This window comes from Manis javanica, chromosome 1 (genome assembly GCF_040802235.1).
Source record: "Manis javanica isolate MJ-LG chromosome 1, MJ_LKY, whole genome shotgun sequence".
NCBI classification, from domain to species: Eukaryota; Metazoa; Chordata; class Mammalia; order Pholidota; family Manidae; genus Manis; species Manis javanica.
Genome location: NC_133156.1, coordinates 5,430,673 through 5,443,951, shown reverse-complemented (window position 1 = coordinate 5,443,951; position 13,279 = coordinate 5,430,673). Strand labels below are relative to the sequence as shown.

General features: G+C 37.2%; 1 pseudogene; it reads right to left on the bottom strand.

The window, feature by feature from the left end:
* Positions 1-5,010: 5,010 nt before the first annotated feature.
* On the bottom strand, positions 5,011-5,836 carry LOC108400906 (olfactory receptor-like protein OLF4; annotated as a pseudogene).
* Positions 5,837-13,279: the final 7,443 nt, after the last annotated feature.

Here is a 13,279-nt window from a genome sequence, read left to right as displayed (position 1 = left end):
TACCATTTGCAGCAACATGCATGGAGCTGAAGGGTATTATGCTCAGTGAAATAAGCCAAGTGGAGAAAGAGAAATACTAAATAATTTCACTCATCTGTAGAGTAAAAGAACAAAGGAAAAACTGAAGGAACAAAACAGCAGCGGGATCACAGAAACTAAGAATGGACTAACAAATAATAAAGGGAAAGGGACTGGGGTGGATGGGGGGGTAGGGAGGGATAAGGGGAGGGAAGAAGAAGAAGGAGGGTATTAAGATTAGCGTACATAGGGGGGGATAAAGGGGAGGGCTGTACTACACAGAGAAGACAAGTAGTGATTCTACAACATTTTTGAACAGTGACTGGAAAGGGGTTTATAGCGGGGAACTGGTATAGGGGAGAGCCTAGTAAACATAATATTCTTCATGTAAGTGTAGATTAATGATAACAAAAAAAAGAAAGAAAAGGGGGATTACTCCCTGATAGGATAAAACTAACTGTAAATCAATGATTAATGCATGCTTTAAATATCCTTAATTTTGACCACTTAAAGGGTGTCAGATGATCAGCTATGGAGGTACATTTATCTGATAATATTCCTTTCTCTTAAAAAAAAAATAAGCCATTCCTGTGTGGTGACCTCCATTGGGTTCTACACAATGGTATAAAGGGCATATAAAAGTGTAGGCTAAGGGTCTGTTTGTGTTTATACAGAGGATCAAAGCCTAATTTGGCTACCCAGAAAATGAACTAAGATACGATATGAAAAGGAACTTCCAACATCAGCACTCTCTGGAAGACTCATACCAGAAGATGATCATCAAAAAACCCCAACAAAGATCCATGTGCTGCTTCAGCTGTAGATGCACTCATCCCACCGATTTCTGGACTTGCCATGGGAATGAAGAAGGAGACATCTAAGCTGGCCTGTACATACAGTAAAACAACAAATTTGACTGGATCTATACTGTTGGAACTCAACCAACAATTAGGAGAAGTGCAAATTGTAGCACTCCAAAATCTTACAACTACAGACTATCTACTGTTAAAAGAACATATGGGATGTGAACAGTCCCCAGGAATGGGTTGTTTTAATTTGCCTGATTTCTCTCAGACTGTTCAAGTTCAGTTGGACAATATCCACCATATCATAGATAAGTTTTCACAAATGCCTCAGGTGCCTAACTGGTTTTCTTGGTTTCACTGGAGATGGCTGGTCATTATAGGTATGCTTTGGTTATGTAACTGTACTCCTATTATGTTAATGTGTGTGCGCAATTTAATTAGTAGTTTAAAACCTATACATGCTGAAGTTACTCTACAAGAAGATATGTCAAAGAAATAATCTTCCCATGTTTTCTTCTGTCTGCTACTTCTATAGCTTTTCTTCTTCCTTCCTAATTACAACCCTTAAATAGAATTTGTGCCTCCTATCGAATTTACTGTGTATCATAATTCTTCCAAGTGGTAAAGATACCTCAAGACAAATGCTGGGCATAGAAGCCACAGGGCATAAATATGCGAAGAAGTAAAAAGCTAACCTTTTCAAACAATAAGGCTTCTCTCTCACTTACCAACTTTACATTTCCCTGTATGGCCCCAGAAGATGACTGGTTAGCCAGAGACAGGTAAGATTCCTCAAGGGAGGAACAACCTAAGATAGGCACAGTCGCAGGGGGGCGTTCAGGTGAGAAATTGGGGATCAACAGAGGTGAGGCTTAGAACCTCACCCCCCCCCCCATTCTGAGAGAAATCTTCTGCATCCGTGGATGTTTTATTGCCCTTGTCTAGCTTGGATTAACACATAGTCTACAGGCACACACCTGATCATCTACATTTGCTCTCTTACAACACTAAACTATGTTTTCTACCTTTATATTGCATCTACCTGCCACTTCAGCATTTTATTAAAATTAATAATAATAAAGAGAGAAATGTGGTATCCACATATAAATCGAGTATAAAAATCAAACGAATATTCATATTTGAACTGATTGTTTATAGTTCATAATGCATGATCAAAACCGAATGTCTCTGTGATGACTACCATTGTACTGTTCACCAAGTAACTTATTCACTATGTAAGAATTTGTTCTCTGTGTAAGAACTTGTTCGTTATGCTTCAGAAGACTGGAGACTGACGAAAATTAGGCTTGGGGTGGATTAATGATTGTGCATTGAGCATTGACTCCCCTATACAGAATTTTATTGTTGTTAACAACCATTTGATCAATAAATATGAGAGATGCCCTCTCACACACACAAAAAAAGTACAGACTTCCAATTGTAAAATAAGTAACCGTGATGTAATGTATAGCATAAGGAATATAGTCAAAATATTGTAACAACTTTGTATGGTGATAGCTGGTAGCTAGAATTATCATGTATATAAATGTTGAATCACTGTGTTGTACACCTGAAACTAATGTAATACTGTGTGTCAACTACCCTTCAATAAAAAATAATTATCTTCAAAAAAAAAAGAATGCAGGAGCCCAGTTTGAGAAAGACATATGCACCCCTATGTTTATCGCAGCAATATTTACAATAGCCAAGATATGGAAGCAACCTAAGTGTCCATCAGTAGATGAATGCATAAAGGAAATATGGTACATATACACAGTGGACTATTATTCACCCACAAGAAGAAAACAAATCCTGCCATTGACAACAACATGGATGGAGCTAGAGGGTATTATGCTCAGTGAAATAATCCAGGCAGAGAAAGACAAGTACCAAATGATTTCACTCATCTGTAGAGTATAAGAACAAAGAAAAAACTGAATGAACAAAACATCAGGAGAATCACAGAACCCAAGCCTGGACTAACAGTTACGAAAGGGAAAGAGACTGGGGAGGATAGGTGGGAAGGGAGGGATAAGCGGTGGGGGGATAAAGGGGTCATTATGATTAGCATGTATAATAGGGGGGCCATGTGGAGGGCTGTGCCACACAGAGAAGACAAGTAGTGAATCTACAGTATGTTACTACGCTGATGGACAGTGACTGTAATTGGGTTTGTGGGGGGGACTTGGTGATGGGGTTAGTCTAGTAAACATAATGCTCCTCGTGTAATTATAGATTGATACAAAAATATTATTGTACACTGTCTCTAGTGTTATACAATTGGAATGAAGCACTCTCTATAATTTTGTCAGTCATTTTAATTCAACAAATTGGAATGTAAACATCTGCAATTTATTCTTCAATAAATTAGGATTAAGAAAGTCTAGTTGTACATGGCTTAGGGTAACATCTAGAACATAAGTAGCTGAATCATATCTGACAAAACTGGGAAATACATCTTATAACTGGAAAGAAGTCAAAGGGTCATATATGGATAAAGGGATAATTGGATTAAATTAAAGGAACTCAGATCTCATAAACTCATTTTTTCCAATAAGCTAGATTTTATTACACATATAAATGAAAAAAGTTTACAATATATTGGGAAAAGAGAGAAGAGCTCTAAAGTTGCATATTACATTGATGTTATTTAAAAGAACAATATAGAGAATTACAACTGAACATAGACGCAGGGGAACTAAGCAGAGATCAGAACAACTGCCCACAAAGCGATACCATTCAGTTACAAAGGAATTATAGGAAATCACTTGATTTTTAGGAAAGTTTGTTATTCAGTGTTAACTAACTGATACAATAATGAAAGTGAACAAAGCTGAGGGCAACTATAGTAATCTTCTCAGTTCAGGCATACATTATGGTATTCGTAGACAGTATTCATCATTACTCTGTTATTGAAGTTTATTTCAGAAAGCTGAATGACAAAGTAACTACATTGAAGTTTCCTACTGGTAGAGAGGAGATGTTGAAAGGATATGCATGCTTGTACAATATTTGTGTATTCACATGAGTGGACAGAAATTCAATCTCTCCAATGAGTCATCCTTTAAGACAGAATGATGGAATGTATTGTTTTTGTTTATTCATTGCTAATTTAGTGACTACAGACAAATTTTAAAAAGAGGAAAAGAGGAGACATTTCATTTATAGCATGGAAAGAGTCATTTGTGAAGGAAGCACCAAAAGTTTTAAATATAAAGCAGATTAAAAAAAACAGAAAAACCATAACATGCCAACCAATCCTTCACCTAAATGAGGAAACACCTTCATTCAAGGACATCAAATGCTAATATTTTTATAAGGAGGTATATGACACACAAAATACTTTTCTTAGTAATGCAAAGCATAAAGTATTTCTTAGTCATATCTAGTTCCCTCACAGATTCAAATGCCATATTAAGTCAATCTTTGAGTTCTGTGTCTCTTGGGGACATGTGTTGTATAATCATTTTGCCAATCACTATGGTAATAGTGTGGACAGAGCTGAATAAGATTACAAAGCCTAATGAAGAATAAAATCCAATGACCCATTAAAAATCACACTAGTATATTAAAGTCTACATTGTCAGAACAGTTAAGGTTGGTGTATACAAAAGATGACAGACATAAAAATGAAAAACCATGGAATCTGATATTCCTATTATAAAATTGTATAAATTTTCTTGGTTGTCAAGGTTATTTTTTTCTATTTTTATATGAGTAATGCAACTCATGAGAGAGAGCTTATTTTGGAAGAAATATATCAACTGAAAATAAATTATTCATAGAAAATCCACCTTGCCTCACACACAAAAAAAATGGGAATTTCCAAGTCTTCCTGATCCAAGATTGTGGAAAATATTGGGAAAGTAGGAAAATGGACAAAGATAAAATTATTTATATATCAGACAAAGCAGAACGTTACATAAATTGAGGAACTTAAGGTGCCTAAACAGATTGAAGTTAAATAAATGGTAAATCCAAAGAAATTCTATTCTGCAATCTGATTGAAGAAAAGCAATTTCTTCTCACAGGCTTTGAGCCCTGCAGTCATGGTCACTTCTTCACCCTTGGCCAATCAATCCTTTTATTGTTTCCACCCCAATGAATCTTTTCAGAGCCCCCTTAATGTCTTTGTTCCTCAGACTGTAGATGAAGGGATTCAGCATGGGTGTGACCACGGTGTACATCACTGAGGCTGCTGCACCTGAGTGTGAGCTGGGGGTAGCAGCAGAGCTGAGGTACACACTTATGCTCGTACAATAAAATAAGGAGACAGCTGAGAGGTGAGAGGCACATGTGGAAAATGCTTTAAACTTCCCCTGAGCTGATGACATTCCACATATGGAGGAAACTATCTTAAAGTACGAGTAAAAGATTCCAGCCAGGGTACCACCACCCAGCAGCCCAGTTCCAAAATATATCAACAAGTTATTAAGAAAGGTATCAGAACAGGAGAGTTGGACCATCTGATTGAGTTCACAGAAAAAGTGGGGGATTTCCACTCTGTTGAAGGACAGTCTCACAATCATTAAGCTGTGTATCAAGGAGTACAGTATATTTGTGATCCAAGACACCAGGACTAGGATACCACAGAGCTGGGGATTTATGATGATCATGTAGTGCAGAGGGTGACAAATAGCCACATACCGATCATAGGCCATCATGGTTAGGAGAAAGATGTCCAGTCCTGCAAAGAGTATGAAAAAGTACATCTGGCTGATGCATCCTGCATAGGTAATGACACTGCTCTGGGTCTGGATGCTGAGCAGCATCTTGGGGATGGTGGTGGAGGTGAAGCAGATGTCCACAAAGGACAGGTTGGAGAGGAAGAAGTACATGGGTGTGTGCAGGTGGGAGTCTGAGCTGACAGCCAGGATGAGGAGCAGGTTCCCAAACACAGTGATCAGGTACATGGAGAGGAAAACCCCAAGTAGGAGGGGCTGCCATTGCGGTTCCTCTGAAAATCCCAGGATGAGGAATTCTGAAATTTTTGTATCATTGCCTCGTTCCATGCAGCCAAGGTGACTACCAGGAAAGTTAAATAACATGACTTGTTTTTACACAGATAGGCATTACTCACATAGTTTAAATGCTACAATTTGTTTTGCCATCAAGAAATTAAGTTTAATATTTTGTGTATAGATAAGTTCTCCTGGAGGCGATACCCAATTTCATCTCTGATTATTAATTTTTGTCCCATTTGAAGCATTTTCCTCAAGATGTCATGAAGTCTACAGTTTCAAGGAGAAATTCTTTCTTGCTTTCAGGTATATATATTGAGTGCTGACCATGTTCCAAGAACACAGAGGCACTGAGTACAGGGTGCCAACAAAACATGTCCCTAAAATACAGTGATGATGAAAGACAATATGCAAATAAAAATATTATATAAACTGTCATATGACAACATGTCCTTCCCACCCATAACCACCCTGATTACACTCAAGCTGGTCATCTCAGATTACCTTTCCCTTAAAGAATGTAGAAATGGTGAATAGAAGTTGCAGTTGGTAAGCCTCCCATGGATCAATAAACATTTTGCTGTGACCATTTTGTGCCCTGTGTATTTCATTTATTTAAAGTAAAAAAAATCATTGATGAGAGAGAGAAAGAGATAGAAATAAAGTGGAAATTAGGAGAAAAAAAGATCTAATCAGCTTAGAAGGTCCTTGAGAGATAGAAAAGTTTCCCTGGTTTGGCAAGATTCCAACTGCTGTTATATCCCCTTGATACCCTTAAAATATAATTTAAAAATACCTTTATTCCAAAGGCAGATAGAGTGAAATCTTTAAGGTAAAGCACTTTATAGATTAAATATCCCAAAAGAAAAATGAGCAAAGGGAATAAACTAACAATTCACAAAAGGAAATAGGTCTTCAATGATTGTATTTCATTATTTTTAATTGGAAATATTTGTCGCTTTATCGTATTTGAAAGTCATGAATAGTGCATTCTTGTCTGATCAAGATTTGGTTTCCTCTCTAGAATGAGACAGCAAAGGCAGGCTTATAAATCATTTTGTGTCTTTCATATATTCTGGTTTCTCTACAAGAGTCTCAAGTGGTATAAGTACCAAGGGGGTTAAAAATACTTTGGGTCATTGTAAAGGTTTGTTGGTGCATGAAAAGAATACCTGCAATGACATGGTTATTTTTATGCACATGTAATTTTTGAAACAATTTTGTTAAAATAGAGGAATTTGTAATTTAGTTTTAAATGTTTAAGTCATAATTTTTTAAGGAGGTGTGAGCTATAAACTATTAAAATCTGTACCTTGGGATAAAAGATAAAGTACAATGGTAATAATTTAATGATATCAACATGGGCAACCAATTCACAATGAAATTGTCAAGGCATATACATGAAAAGATTACATAAAAAGCTTTTACGTTGCAGGGGGGAAACAGTATCCAATTTATAGTTTCTTCTTATATAAGGATATCTGGATTCAAATGCACTTACAGAAGATAAAAGTGATCTTTACTTTCTTTAATTTTTAATTGAAACTTAGTTGATGTACAATATTATGTACTGATTATGATGCTCAGATGTACCGCATAGTAATATGACCATGGTACACATTACTAAATGCTCACCACAGTAAGGTTAGATATCATCTCTTGCCATAGTCTTTGCATTAATGACTGTTTCCTCTGCTGTACTTCCATCCCTGTGACTTACTTACAGCTGTAAGTTTGTACCTCTTTATTCTTTTCATCCATTTTTCACATCCACCCAACCTCCCCTGTGGCAACCACCAGTCCATTTTCCGTATTTATCAGTCTATTTAATTTATTCACTTGCTTTTGTTTTAAATTCCACATACAAGTGAGAAATCATACAGTATTTTTCTTTTTCTTTCTCTATCACTTAGCATAATACCCTCTGGTAAAGAATTCCTTCCCAATAATGACCAAAGAGGTTGCAACTTTTAGAAATACATTTAATCATGAAATGCCAGTAGAAACAATAGGCAGAAACAGAGATGAAATAAAAAGTTGTAACTATGTATAAAGGGTGATTTATTACAACTCAGCATTCAGGAGAAACAGTCACTACCCACTTTACTAAAGCAAGGATTTGCAATTGGAGTATCAAAGTGACCATTCATTCCTTTAGTAGCAAAAATAAAAAATAAAACAAACATTAGACAAATACTGTATGACTGAGTGATAGACTTGACCACACAAAATTTATGAAGTCTCATGCAATCCCACAAATGTATCTATATATACATAGAAGAAATTAATGCTAAACTGTTATTTTCCAAAGTAAAAAAAACAATAATTCTTTTAAAAAATGTGATCAGAGAGACAAAGGAATAAAAACACCTTAATCCAAGCAAAGTTCCTCATAGAAAACTTTGACAGAGAAAGTGAATAAAAAATGAATTTGTACTTATATGCATATGTATAATACTTATAAATATATAGACATATATACATAGGTGCATAAGCATATATATAAATGATCATATATGTATATGCATATATATATATACAAACACATATATATAGCCACACAGGTAGAAAAATAATTGGAAGGCTTATTAGCATTCCCCCTTTCACTTATTAACTCATTTTTTAATGTGCAGCCCAACGTAGAGTATGGAAATGTACTGTGACATGTCTGTCCCACTCCTGCTGATGCAAGGATGTAATTGCCAGCATTCTTAGGTCTGTATATTTCCCATCAATATAGAAGCTGTCAAATATGCCCCATCTTAAAAATAAAAATAAATGCACTCACTTCACCATATATCATTCCAAAGAGAATTCCCTATTTCTTCTGGTTAAAGAATAAGAATTTAGAGGTATGTCATACTTTCACTGGAAGAACATCATGCCTCTCGTTATTGGATTTCCATTAACACCATTTAACTAGCAAGTCTGACCTTGTATTAATGGTAACAAAATTTTCTTCCCTATTTAGCATCATAAGTAAATATACAGACATATGGATCAAGTCAGCAAACAACCATAGTGATATCTGGTATCTGAGTTAGGCAGGATTGGCTCTAATGTGACCTCAAATAAAAGTTCTCAGCTCCATTCTCTCTGACCCTTTTCCTGTAGTATCTGCTGGATTCTCAGACTCACCTGGATAAGAACTCTTGAGAGGAAGGTGTCTGCGAGGAAGTCCACATTCCTGGATGGTTGGTTATGGAGACTGGAGCTCAGTCCCCAACAGAAAGCTGGCAGGAGTAAGCATTGGCCCTCAAACCAGACTTAGGCATCCAAGGAAATAAACACAAGCTGTTGAATTCAGGGTTGCACATGCTGAGGGACTGCAGCAGGGGAGATGTTTGTAGCTGATTATATCTCCTCATTACGTGGTTTTCTGTTGTCACTACCAACTTAAGTGCATGATTCCCTTGTGGGTCATGGATCTGGACAGAAAAGAAAGTTTTCCTGCTGTTCCACAGAGACCACATTGTAATCCACCAGAATTCAACTTTTCTTACTCCTTCTCTATGAACTCTTCTGTCTCCAGTGCTCATATCCTCCAGTACCTTATTTCCAAGCCTGAGTTAAGGTTTTCTCAAAGTCAAAGACCGAGGATTCCATCTGGACTAGGTCCTTTGGATCTTCTGAGCCCTGACAATGGTGGGAACACAGCCCCTGACAGCTCCAGGGAATTATTATTCCCCTCTTCAAAAGAGGGACACTTTGTTAGCTTAATATACAACATTGAGCACTACCCTCCTTGGTTTCCTGACACTTTTGCCAAAAAAATTAGGAGTTTCATAGTTCTATTACAAGTTAAGAGCTGTCTTTCAGTCCATCATAATGAAATGGTAATGGTTCTAACGGTAATATTTAGATATTTCTATGTACTATAGCCTATCTATAGGGATGGACTGATTTAACCTTTACAAAATTCCCATGCATGAGGTGTTATGAGTATGTACCCCATTCTACATACAGGAACAGGGCTCAGAGGGATTTCATTTTGTGTTCACTTTTACACCCAGTAACAGGTAGAGACACTATTGGAATCTGTCCGAATGTTTCCAGTTCTTGAAGTCTGGGACAGTGGTTCTCAAGCACACATGATTTTTCCCACCGAGGATATTTGGCCATGGCTGCAGGGATGCTGCATTTCTCCTGACACACACAAAGCTCCAACTACTATGGGATACAGCAAAAGCAGTCTTAAGAGGAAAGTATATAGCAATCCAGGCATATTTAAAGAAGGAAGAACAATCCCAAATGAATGGTCTAATGTCACAATTATCGAAATTGGAAAAAGAAGAACAAATGAGGCCTAAGGTCAGCAGAAGGAGGGACATAATAAAGACCAGAGAAGAAATAAATGAAATTGAGAAGAATAAAACAATAGCAAAAATCAATGAAAGCAAGAGCTGTTTCTTTGAGAAAATAAACAAAAGATAAGCCTCTACCCAGACTTATTAAGAGGAAAAGAGAGTCAAAACACATCAACAGAATCAGAAACAAGAAAAGAAAAATCATGACGGACCCCAAAGAAATACAAAGAATTATTAGAGAGTACTATGAAAACCTATATGCTAACAAGCTGGGAAACCTAGGAGAACTGGACAACTTCCTAGAAAAATAAAACCTTCCAAGACTGACCCAGAAAGAAACAGAAAATCTAAACAGACCAATTACCAGCAACGAAATTGAATCGGTAATCAAAAAACTACCAAAAAACAAAACCCCCAGGCCAGATGGATTTATCTCAGAATTTTATCATACATACAGAGAAAACATAATACCCATTCTCCTTAAAGTTTTCCAAAAAATAGAAGAGGAGGGAATACTCCCAAACTCATTCTATGAAGCCAACATCACCCTAATACCAAAACCAGCCAAACACCCCACCTAAAAGAAAACTACAGACCAATATCCCTGATGAACATAGATGCAAAAATACTCAACAAAATATTAGCAAACCAAATTCAAAAATGCATCAAAAGGATCGTACACCATGCCCAAGTGGGATTCATCCCAGTGATGCAAGGATGGTACAACATTCGAAAATTCATCAACATCATCCACCACATCAACAAAAAGAAAGACAAAAACCAAATGATCATCTCCATAGATGCTGAAAAAGCATTCGATAAAATTAAACATCCATTCATGATAAAAACTCTCAACAAAATAGATATAGAGGGCAAGTACCTCAATGTAATAAAGGCCATTTATGATAACCCACAGCCAACATTATACTGAACAGCGAGAAGCTGAAAGCTTTTCCTCTGAGATTGGGAACTAGACAGGGATGCTAACTCTCCCCACTGTTATTTAACATAGCACTGGAGGTCCTAGGCATAGCAATCAGACAAAACAAAGAAACACACGAAATGCAGATCGGTAAAGAAGATGTTAAACTGTCACTCTTTGCAGATGACATGATATTGTACATAAAAACCCGAAAGACTCCACTCCGAAACTACTAGAGCTAATATCGGAATTCAGCAAGGTTGCAGGATGCAAAATTAACACACTGAAATCTGTGGCTTTCCTATACACCAACAATAAACTAATAGAAAGAGAAATCAGGAAAACAATTCCATTCACAATACCATCAAAAAGAATAAAATACCTAGGAATAAACCTAACCAAGGAAGTGAAAGACCTATACCCTGAAAACTGTAAGACACTCTTAAGAGAAATTAAAGAGGTCACCAAAAAATGGAAACTCATCCCATGCTCCTGCCTAGGAAGAATTAATATTGTCAAAATGGCTATCTTTCCCAAAGCAATATACAGACTCGATGCAATCCCTATCAAATTACCAACAGCTTTCTTCAGTGAACTGTAACAAATAGTTCAAAAATCCATATGGGAACACCAAAGACTGCTAATAGCTAAAGAAATCCTGAGAAGGAAGAATAAAGTGTGGGGGGGGAACTCACTCCCCAACTTCAAGCTCTACTACAAAGCCACAGTAATCAAGACAATTTGGTACTGGCACAAGAACAGAGCCACAGACCAATGGATCAGAATAGAGAGTCCAAACGTCAACCCAAACTATATGGTCAACTAATATTCGATAAAGGGGCCATGGACATACAATGGGGAAATGACAGTCTCTTCAACAGATGGTGCTGGCAAAACTGGACAGCTACATGTAAGAGAATGAAACTGGATCACTGTCTAACCCCATACACAAAAGTAAATTCGAAATGGATCAAAGCCTTGAATGTAAGTCATGAAACCATAAAACTCTTAGAAAAAAACATAGGCAAATATCTCTTAGACATAAACATGAGTGACCTCTTCTTGAACATATCTCCCTGGGCAAGATGAACAAATTGGACTATATCAAGCTGAAAAGCTTCTGTACAGCAAAGGACACCATCAATAGAGCAAAAAGGTATCCTACAGTATGGGAGAATATATTCGAAAATGACAGATCTTATAAAGGGTTGACATCCAAAATATATAAAGAGCTCACACACCTCAACAAACAAAAAGCAAATAATCCAATTAAAAAACGGACAGAGGAGCTGAATAGACAGTTCTCTAAAGAAGAAATTCAGATGCCCAACAGACACATGAAAAGATGCTCCACATCACTTTCATCAGAGAAATGCAAATTAAAACTGCCATGAGATATCATCTCACACCAGTAAAGATGGCTACTATCCAAAAGACAAACAACAACAAATGTTGGAGGGGTTGTGGAGAAAGGGGAACCCTCCTACACTGCTGGTGGGAATGTAAATTAGTTCAGGCATTGTGGAAAGCAGTATGGAGGTTCCTCAAAATGCTCAAAATAGACATACCATTTGATCCAGGAACTCCACTTCTATGAATTTACCCTAAGAATGCAGCACTCCAGTTTGAAAAAGACAGATGCACCCCTATGTTTATCGCTGCACTGTTTACAATAGCCAAGATATGGAAGCAACCTAAATGTCCATCAGTAGATGAATGGATAAAGAAGCTGTGGTACATATACACAATGGAATATTACTCAGCCATAAGAAAAAAACAGATCCTACCATTTGCAACAACATGGATGGAGCTAGAGGGTATTATGCTCAGTGAAATAAGCCAGGTGGAGAAAGACAAGTACCAAATGATTTCACTTACATGTGGAGCATAAGAACACAAGAAAACTGAAGGAACAAAACAGCAGCAGAATCACAGAACCCAAGAATGGACTAACAGTTACCAAAGGGAAAGGGACTGGGGAGGACAGGTGGGAAGGGAGGGATAAGGGCATGAAGAAAAGAAAGGGGCATTATGATTAGCATGTATAGTGTGGGGGGGCACGGAGAGCGCTGTGCAACACAGAGAAGACAAGTAGTGATTTTACAGCATCTTATTATGTTGATGGACAGTGACTGTGAAGGGTGATGTGGGGGGTACTTGGTGAAGGGGAGAGGGTCAAAAGTCAGCCAGTGTGTCAAGGGGAACGAGCAAGAGGAAAGTGACAAGCTGTAGTGTCAGAGGACGCTGAGGAGCAAAGTGGCCAGC